Raw genomic sequence first — 10,563 nt, 5'->3', positions numbered from 1 at the left:
AGGCACCCCTAACATTGGATTTTTGATAGGAATTGAATTTACAGATGGTTTTTGGTAGTATGGACATTTTAACAATGTTAATTCTTACCATTCATAAATATGAGCTATCTTTCCATTTATGTCTCCTTCAATTTCTTTATCAATGTCATAGTTTATGGGGTACATATCTTTCATCTTCTTAGTTAAATCTTATCCTAAGTATTTCATTAGTTTTGATGCTATTGTGAATTAGATTGTTCTCTTTATTTTTTCAGATAGTTCATCATTAGAGTGTTAAAATGCTCGTCTTGTGCTTACTTTGGCAGCACATATACTAAAATTGGAATGATGCAGAGATTAGCTTGATCACTGAACAAGGATGACATGAAAAACTGGGAAGCATTCCATATTGGAAAAAAAAAAAACGAAACAAAACAAAATTCTTGTCTTTTATATATTGATCTTGTATTTGGCAGCTTTACTAAATTTGTTTATTCAAAATTTTTTGTGAATTTTTTAGGATTCTTTTACATGTAAGTTCATGTTATTAAAAAAAAGAAAATTTTACTTCTTCCTTTTTTTTTTTTGAGTCTTTTATTTCTTTGTGTTCCTTGTTTCTCTGGCTAGGACATCCAGTACTATGTCAAATGAGAGTAGTGAAAGTGGACACACTTGTCTTTGTTCTGATCTTTAAGGGGAAAATTTTCAATTTTTTTTGATTGAATATGAGATTAGCTCTGGGCTTGCAATATGTGCTTTTTCTTTAATGGATTTTTAAAACTATTTTTTAAAAATTTTTTATAAACATATAATGTGTTTTTATCCCTAGGGGCACAGGTCTGTGAATCTCCAGGTTTACCCATTTCACAGCACTCACCATCACTCACCATAGCACCTGCCCTCCCCAATGTCCATACCCCCACCATCCTCTCCCAACACACCTCCCCCCAGCAACCCTCAGTCTGTTTTGTGAGATTCAGTCTTTTATGGTTTGTCTCCCTCCCAATCCCATCTTCTTTTATTTTTCTTTTCGTACGCCTGCAACCGCCTATGTTGCATCTCCACTTCATCATATCAGGGAGATCATATGATAGTTGTCTTTCTCAGATTGATTTATTTCGCCAAGCATAATACCCTCTAGTTCCATCCACGTCATCACAAATAGCAGGATTTCATTTCCTTTGATGGCTGCATAGTATCCCATTGTACATATATACCACATCTTATTTATTGATTCATCTGTTGAAGGACATTTAGGTTCTTTCCATAGTTTAACTATTGTGGACATTGCTGCTATAAACATTTGAGTGCATGTGCCCCTTCAGAATGCCACGTTTGTATCTTTAGGGTATATACCCAGTACTACAATCACTGGGTCATAGGCTAGTTCTATTTTCAGCTTTTTGAGGCACCTCCACGCTGTTTTCCAGAGTGGTTGCACCAGCTTGCATTCCCACGTACAGTGTAGGAGGGTTGCCCTTTCTCCACATCCTTGCCAGCATCTGTCATTGACTGACTTGTTCATTTTAGCCATTCTGAAAGGTGTGACGTGGTATCTCATTCTGGTTTTGATTTTTATTTCCCTGATGCCGAGTGATGTGGAGCATTTTTTCATGTGTCTGTTGGCCATTTGGATGTATTCTTTGCAGAAATGTCTGTTCATGTCCTCTGCGCATTTCTTCATTGGATTATTTGTTCTTAGGGTGTTGAGTTTGATAAACTCTTTATAGATTTTGGATAGATAGTGGCCTTTTATCTGGTATGTCATTTGCAAATATCTTCTCCCAGATAACTTCTGACAGTCATCTTTTGGCTTTGTTAACTGTTTCCTTTGCTGTGCAAACAAAAGCTTTTTGATCTGATGAAATCCCAATAGTTCATTCTTGCCCTTGCTTCCCTTGCCTTTGGCGATGTTCCTAGGAAGAAGTTGCTGCTGCTGAGGTCAAAGAGGTTGCTACCTGTTCTCTCCTCAAGGATTTTGATGGATTCCTTTCTCACATTATGCTTCTTCATCCATTTCCAGTCTATTTTCATGTATGGTGTAAGGAAATGGTCCAACTTCATTTTTCTGCATGTGGCTCTTCAATTTTCCCAACACCATTTGTTGAAGAGGCTGTCTCTTTTCCATAGGACATTCCTTCCTGCTTTGTTGAAGATTAGTTGACCATAGAGTTGAGGGTGTATTTCTGGGCTCTCTATTCTGTTCCATTGATCTATGTCTGTTTTGGGGACAGTTCCCTACTATCTCAATGATGACAACTTTGTAATAGAGCTTGAAATCTGGAATTGTGATGCCAACAACTTTGGCTTTCTTTTTCAATATTCCTCTAGCAATTCGAGGTATTTTTGTGGTTCCATATATATTTTAGGATGATTTGTCCCATTTCTTTGAAAAAAAGATGGATGGGATTTTGATAGGGATTGCATTAAATGTGTAGATTGCTTTAGGTAGCATAGACATTTTCACAATATTTGTTCTTCCAATACAAGAGCATGGAACATTTTTCCATTTCTTTGTGTCTTCTTCAATTTCTTTCATGAGTACTTTAGAGTTTTCTGAGTATAGATTCTTTGTCTCTTTGGTTAGGTTTATTCCTAGGTATCTTAGGGTTTTGGGTGCAATTGTAAATGGGATTCACTCCTTAATTTCTATTTCTACAGTCTTGTTGGTATAAAAAAAATGCAACCAATTTTTGTGCATTGATTTTATATCCTGACACTTTACAGAATTCCTATACAAGTTATAGCAGATTTGGAGTGGAGTCCTTCAAGTTTTCCACATACAGTGTCATATCGTCTGCAAACAGGGATAGTTTGACTTCTCTTTTGCCAATTTGGCAAAATTTTGATGCCTTAATTTCTTTTTGTTGTCTGATTGCTGAGGCTAGGACTTCTATTACGATGTTGAATAGCAGTGGTGATAACGGACATCCCTGCCGTGTTCCTGACCTCAGCGGAAAAGTATTCAGTTTTTCTCCATTGAAAATGATATTTGCAGTGGGTTTTTCATAGATGGCTTTGATAATATTGATAATATGTGCCCTCTATGCCTACACTTTGAAGAGTTTTAATCAGGAAGGGATACTGCACTTTGCCAAATGCTTTTTCAGCATCTATGGAGAGTATCATATGGTTCTTGTTCTTTATTTTATTAATGTGTTGTATCACATTGATTGATTTGCAGATGTTGAACCAACCTTGTAGCCCTGGAATAAATCCCAGTTGGTCGTGGTGAATAATCCTTTGAATGTACTGTTGAATCCTATTGGCTAGTATTTTGGTGAGAATTTTCGCATCTGTGTTCATCAAGGATATTGGTCTGTAGTTCTCTTTTTTGATGGGATCCTTGTCTGGTTTTGGGATCAAGGTGATGCTGGTGGCCTCAGAAAAAAAGAGTTTGGAAGTTTTCCTTCCATTTCTATTTTTTTGGAACAGTATCATGAGAATAGGAATTAATTCTTCTTTAAATGTTTGGCAGAATTCCCCTGGGAAGCCATCTGGCCCGGGGCTTTTGTTTGTTTGGAGATTTTTTTTTAAAGATTTATTTATTTGACAGAGAGAAATCACAAGTATACAGAGAGGCAGCCAGAGAGAGAGAGAGGGAAGCAGGCTCCCTGCTGAGCAGAGAGCCCGACGTGGGACTCGATCCCAGAACCCTGAGATCATGACCCAATCCGAAGGCAGCAGCTTAATCCACTGAGCCACCCAGGCGCCCCTGGAGATTTTTGATGACTGTTTCAATCTACATACTGGTTATGGGTCTGTTCAGGTTTTCTATTTCTTCCTGGTTCAGTTGTGGTAGTTTATATGTCTCTAGGAATGTATCCATTTCTTCCAGATTGTTGAATTTGTTGGCGCAGAGTTGCTCATAGTATGTTCTTATAATTGTTTGTATTTCTTTGGTGTTGGTTGTGATCTCTCCTCTTTCATTCATGATTTTATTTATTTGGGTCCTTTCTCTTTCTTTATCAATCTTATTAATTCTTTCAAAGAACCAGCTCCTAGTTTCGTTGATTTGTTCTATTGTTTTTTTTTTTTTTTTGGTTTTTTGTGTTTTTTTGTTTGTTTCTATTTCATTGATTTCTTCTCTGATCTTTATTATTCCTCTTCTCCTGCTGGGTTTAGGCTTTCTTTGTTGTTCTTTCTCCGATTCCTTTAGGTGTAGGGTTATGTTGTGTATTTGAGATCTTTCTTGTTTCTTGAGAAAGGCTCGTACAGCTTTATATTTTCCTCTCAGGACTGCCTTTGCTGTATCCCACAGATTTTGAACACTTTTGTTTTCATTATCATTTGTTTCCATGAATTTTTTTCAATTCTTCTTTAATTTCCTGGTTGACCAATTCATTTTTTAGAAGGATGCTGTTTAGTCTCCATGTATTTGTGTTCTTTCCAAATTTCCTCTTGTGATTGAGTTCTAGTTTCAGAGCATTGTGGTCTGAGAATATGCAGGGGATGATCCCAATCTTTTGATAATGGTTGAGATCTGATTTATGGCCCAGGATGTGGTCTATTCTGGAGAATGTTCCATGTGCACTAGAGAAGAATGTGTATTCTGTTATTTTGGGATGGAATGTGTTGAATATACCTGTGATGTCCATCTTGTCCAGTGTGTCATTTAAGGCCTTTTTCCTTGTGGATCTGTTGCTTGGATGATCTGTCCATTTCAATGAGGGGAGTGTTAAATTCCCCTACTATTATTTTATTATTGTCGATGTGTTTCTTAGATTTTGTTATTAATTGGTTTATATAGTTGGTTGCTCCCATGTTAAGGACATAGATATTTAAAATTGTTAGGTCTTCTTGTTGGACAGACCCTTTGAGTATGATATAGTGTTCTTCCTCATCTCTTATTATAGTCTTTGGCTTAAAATCTAATTGATCTGATATAAGGATTGCCACCCCAGCTTTCTTCTGATGTCCATTAGCATGGTAAATTGTTTTCCACCCCCTCTCTTTAAATCTTTAGGTGTCTTCGGGTCTATGATGAGTTTCTTGGGCAGCATATTGACGGGTTTTGCTTTTTATCCATTCTGATACCCTGTGTCTTTTGATTGGTGCATTTAGGCCATTTACATTCAGGGTAACTATTGAGAGATATGAATTTAGTGGCATTGTATTGCCTATAATGTGACTGTTACTGTATATTGTTTCTGTTCCTTTCTGATCTACTACTTTTAGGCTCTCTCTTTGCTTAGAGGACCCCTTTCAATATTTCCTGGAGAGTTGGTTTGGTGTTTGCAAATTCTTTCAGCTTTTGTTTGTCCTGGTAGCTTTTTAATCTCTCCTTCTATTTTCAATGATAGCCTAGCTGGATATAGTATTCTTGGCTGCATGTTTTCCTCATTTAACACTGAATATATAATGCCAGTTCTTTCTGGCCTGCCAGGTCTCTGTGAATAAGTCTGCTGCCAATCAAATATTTTTACTGTTGTACAATACATACTTCTTTTCCCAGGCTGCTTTCAGGATTTTCTCTTTGTTGTTAACCGTTGTAAATTTTACTATCAGGTTACGGGGTGTGGACCTATTTTTATTGATTTTGAGGGTCATTCTTTGCATCTCCTGAATTTTGATGTTTTTTCCCTTTGCCATATTAAAGAAATTCTCTACAAAAATTCTCTCCAATATACCTTCTGCTCCCCTCTCTCTTTCTTCTTCTTCTGGGATCCCAATTATTCTAATGTTGTGTCGTCTTATGGTTTCACTTATCTCTCAAATTCTCTCCTCGTGGTCCAGTATTTGTTTGTCTCTCTTTTGCTCAGCTTCTTTATTCTCCATCATTTGGTCTTCTATATCACTAATTCTTTTGCCTCATTTATCCTAGCAGTAAGAACTTCCATTTTTTTTAATAATTTTTCATTTTTTATAAACATATATTTTTATCCCCAGGGGTACAGGTCTGTGAATCACCAGGTTTATACACTTCACAGCACTCACCAAAGCACATACCCTCCTCAATGTCCATAATCCCACCCCCTTCTCCCAAACCCCCTACCCCAGCAACCCTCAGTTTGTTTTGTGAGTTTAAGAGTCACTTATGGTTTGTCTCCCTCCCAATCCCATCTTGTTTCATTGATTCTTCTCCTACCCACTTAAGCCCCCATGTTCCATCACCACTTCCTCATATCAGGGAGATCATATGATAGTTGTCTTTCTCTGCTTGACTTATTTCGCTAAGCATGATACGCTCTAGTTCCATCCATGTTGTCGCAAATGGCAAGATTTCATTTCTTTTGATGGCTGCATAGTATTCCATTGTGTATATATACCACATCTTCTTGATCCATTCATCTGTTGATGGACATCTAGGTTCTTTCCATAGTTTGGCTATTGTGGACATTGCTGCTATAAACATTCGGGTACACGTGCCCCTTTGGATCACTACGTTTGTATCTTTAGGGTAAATACCCAATAGTGCAATTGCTGGGTCATAGGGCAGTACTATTTTCAACATTTTGAGGAACCTCCATGCTGTTTTCCAGAGAGGTTGCACCAGCTTGCATTCCCACCAACAGTGTAGGAGGGTTCCCCTTTCTCCGCATCCTCGCCAGCATCTGTCATTTCCTGACTTGTTGATTTTAGCCATTCTGACTGGTGTGAGGTGATATCGCATTGTGGTTTTGATTTGTATTTCCCTGATGCCGAGTGATATGGAGCACTTTTTCATGTGTCTGTTGGCCATCTGGATGTCTTCTTTGCAGAAATGTCTGTTCATGTCCTCTGCCCATTTCTTGATTGGATTATTTGTTCTTTGGGTGTTGAGTTTGCTAAGTTCTTTATAGATTCTGGACACTAGTCCTTTATCTGATATGTCGTTTGCAAATATCTTCTCCCATTCTGTCAGTTGTCTTTTGATTTTGTTAACTGTTTCCTTTGCTGTGCAAAAGCTTTTGATCTTGATGAAATCCCAATAGTTCATTTTTGCCCTTGCTTCCCTTGCCTTTGGCGTTGTTCCTAGGAAGATGTTGCTGCGGCTGAGGTCGAAGAGGTTGCTGCCTGTGTTCTCCTCAAGGATTTTGATGGATTCCTTTCGCACATTGAGGTCCTTCATCCATTTTGAGTCTATTTTTGTGTGTGGTGTAAGGAAATGGTCCAATTTCATTTTTCTGCATGTGGCTGTCCAATTTTCCCAGCACCATTTATTGAAGAGGCTGTCTTTTTTCCATTGGACATTCTTTCCTGCTTTGTCAAAGATGAGTTGACCATAGAGTTGAGGGTGTATTTCTGGGCTCTCTTTTCTGTTCCATTGATCTATGTGTCTGTTTTTGTGCCAGTACCATGCTGTCTTGATGATGACAGCTTTGTAATAGAGCTTGAAGTCCGGAATTGTGATGCCACCAATGTTGGCTTTCTTTTTCAATATCCCTTTGGCTATTCGAGGTCTTTTCTGGTTCCATATAAATTTTAGAATTATTTGTTCCATTTCTTTGAAAAAGATGGATGGTACTTTGATAGGAATTGCATTAAATGTGTAGATTGCTTTAGGTAACATAGACATTTTCACAATATTTATTCTTCCAATCCAGGAGCATGGAACATTTTTCCATTTCTTTGTGTCTTCCTCAATTTCTTTCATGAGTACTTTATAGTTTTCTGAGTATAGATTCTGTGTCTCTTTGGTTAGGTTTATTCCTAGGTATCTTATGGTTTTGGGTGCAATTGTAAATGGGATTGACTCCTTAATTTCCCTTTCTTCTGTCTTGCTGTTGGTGTAGAGAAATGCAACTGATTTCTGTGCATTGATTTTATATCCTGACACTTTACTGAATTCCTGTATAAGTTCTAGCAGTTTTGGAGTGGAGTCTTTTGGGTTTTCCACATATAGTATCATATCATCTGCGAAGAGTGATAATTTGACTTCTTCTTTGCCGATTTGGATGCCTTTAATTTCCTTTTGTTGTCTGATTGCTGAGGCTAGGACCTCTAGTACTATGTTGAATAGCAGTGGTGATAATGGACATCCCTGCCGTGTTCCTGACCTTAGCGGAAAAGCTTTCAGTTTTTCTCCATTGAGAATGATATTTGCGGTGGGTTTTTCATAGATGGCTTTGATGATATTGAGGTATGTGCCCTCTATCCCTACACTTTGAAGAGTTTTGATCAGGAAGGGATGCTGTACTTTGTCAAATGCTTTTTCAGCATCTATTGAGAGTATCATGTGGTTCTTGTTCTTTCTTTTATTGATGTGTTGTATCACATTGACTGATTTGCGGATGTTGAACCAACCTTGCAGCCCTGGAATAAATCCCACTTGGTCGTGGTGAATAATCTTTTTAATGTACTGTTGAATCCTATTGGCTAGTATTTTGGTGAGTATTTTCGCATCTGTGTTCATCAAGGATATTGGTCTATAGCTCTCTTTTTTGGTGGGATCCTTGCCTGGTTTTGGGATCAAGGTGATGCTGGCCTCATAAATTGAGTTTGGAAGTTTTCCTTCCATTTCTATTTTTTGGAACAGTTTTAGGAGAATAGGAATTAGTTCTTCTTTAAATGTTTGGTAGAAATCCCCCAGGAAGCCGTCTGGCCCTGGGCTTTTGTTTGTTTGGAGATTTTTGGTGACTGTTTCAATCTCCTTACTGGTTATGGGTCTGTTCAGGCTTTCTATTTCTTCCTGGTTCAGTTGTGGTAGTTTATATGTTTCTAGGAATGCATCCATTTCTTCCAGATTGTCGAATTTATTGCCGTAGAGTTGCTCATAGTATGTTCTTATAATAGTTTGTATTTCTTTGGTGTTAGTTGTGATCTCTCCTCTTTCATTCATGATTTTATTTATTTGGGTCCTTTCTCTTTTCTTTTTGATAAGTCAGGCCAGGGGTTTATCAATTTTATTAATTCTTTCAAAGATCCAGCTCCTACTTTCATTGATTTGTTCTATTGTTTTTTTGTTTCTATTTCATTGATTTCTGCTCTGATCTTTATGATTTCTCTTCTCCTGTTGGGCTTAGGGTTTCTTTCTTGTTCTTTCTCCAGCTCCTTTAGGTGTAGGGTTAGGTTGTGTACCGGAGAACTTTCTTGTTTCTTGAGAAAGGCTTGTACCGCTATATATTTTCCTCTCAGGACTGCCTCTGTTGTGTCCCACAGATTTTGAACCGTTGTATTTTCATTATCATTTGTTTCCATGATTTTTTTCAATTCTTCTTTAATTTCCTGGTTGACCCATTCATTCTTTAGAAGGATGCTGTTTAGTCTCCATGTATTTTGGTTCTTTTCAAACTTCCTTTTGTGGTTGAGTTCTAGCTTTAGAGCATTGTGGTCTGAAAATATGCAGGGAATGATCCCAATCTTTTGATACCGGTTGAGTCCTGATTTAGGACCGAGGATGTGATCTATTCTGGAGAATGTTCCATGTGCACTAGAGAAGAATGTGTATTCTGTTGCTTTGGGATGAAATGTTCTGAATATATCTGTGATGTCCATGTGGTCCAGTGTGTCGTTTAAGGCCTTTATTTCCTTGCTGATCTTTTGCTTGGATGATCTGTCCATTTCAGTGAGGGGAGTGTTAAAGTCCCCTACTATTATTGTATTACTGTTGATGTGTTTCTTTGATTTTGTTATAAATTGGTTTATATAGTTGGCTGCTCCCACGTTGGGGGCATAGATATTTAAAATTGTTAAATCTTCTTGTTGGACAGACCCTTTGAGTATGATATAGTGTCCTTCCTCATCTCTTATTATAGTCTTTGGCTTAAAATCTAAGTGATCTGATATAAGGATTGCCACTCCTGCTTTCTTCTGATGTCCATTAGCATGGTAAATTCTTTTCCACCCCCTCACTTTAAATCTGGAGGTGTCTTCGGGCGTAAAATGTGTTTCTTGGAGGCAACATATAGATGGGTTTTGTTTTTTTATCCATTCTGATACTCTGTGTCTTTTGACAGGGGCATTTAGCCCATTAACATTCAGGGTAACTATTGAGAGATATGAATTTAGGGCCATTGTATTGCCTGTAAGGTGGCTGTTACTGTATATGGTCTCTGTTCCTTTCTGATCTACCACTTGTAGGCTCTCTCTTTGCTTAGAGGACCCCTTTCAAGATTTCCTGTAGAGCTGGTTTGGTGTTTGCAAATTCTTTCAGTTGTTGTTTGTCCTGGAAGCTTTTAATCTCTCCTTCTATTTTCAATGATAGCCTAGCTGGATATAGTATTCTGGGCTGCATGTTTTTCTCATTAATCCTCTGAAAATATCATGCCAGCTCTTTCTGGCCTGCCACGTCTCTGTGGATAAGTCAGCTGCCAATCTAATATTCTTACTATTGTATTTTACAGACTTCTTTTCCCGGGCTGCTTTCAGGATTTTCTCTTTGTCACTGAGACTTTTAAATTTTACTATTAGGTGACGGGGTGTGGGCCTATTCTTATTGATTTTGAGGGGCGTTCTCTGAACCTCCTGAATTTTGATGCTCGTTCCCTTTGCCATATTGGGGAAATTCTCCCCAATAATTCTCTCTAGTATACCTTCTGCTCCCCCCTCTCTTTCTTCTTCTTCTGGAATCCCAATTATTCTAATGTTGTTTCATCTTATGGTGTCACTTATCTCTCGAATTCTCCCCTCGTGGTCCAGTAGCTGTTTGTCCCTCTTTTGCTC

General features: G+C 37.9%; 1 non-coding gene across 1 annotated transcript; it reads left to right on the top strand.

Moving 5' to 3' along the window:
• Nucleotides 1-289: 289 nt before the first annotated feature.
• On the top strand, nucleotides 290-393 carry LOC131828368 (U6 spliceosomal RNA). Its single transcript, XR_009352384.1, has one exon. It is a non-coding gene; the product is annotated as a U6 spliceosomal RNA (small nuclear RNA).
• The last annotated feature ends 10,170 nt before the right edge of the window (nucleotides 394-10,563 follow it).

This window comes from Mustela lutreola, chromosome 3 (genome assembly GCF_030435805.1).
Source record: "Mustela lutreola isolate mMusLut2 chromosome 3, mMusLut2.pri, whole genome shotgun sequence".
NCBI lineage: Eukaryota > Metazoa > Chordata > Mammalia > Carnivora > Mustelidae > Mustela > Mustela lutreola.
Note: the sequence above shows the minus strand (reverse complement) of the source record. Positions and strands in the feature narration are given on the sequence as shown.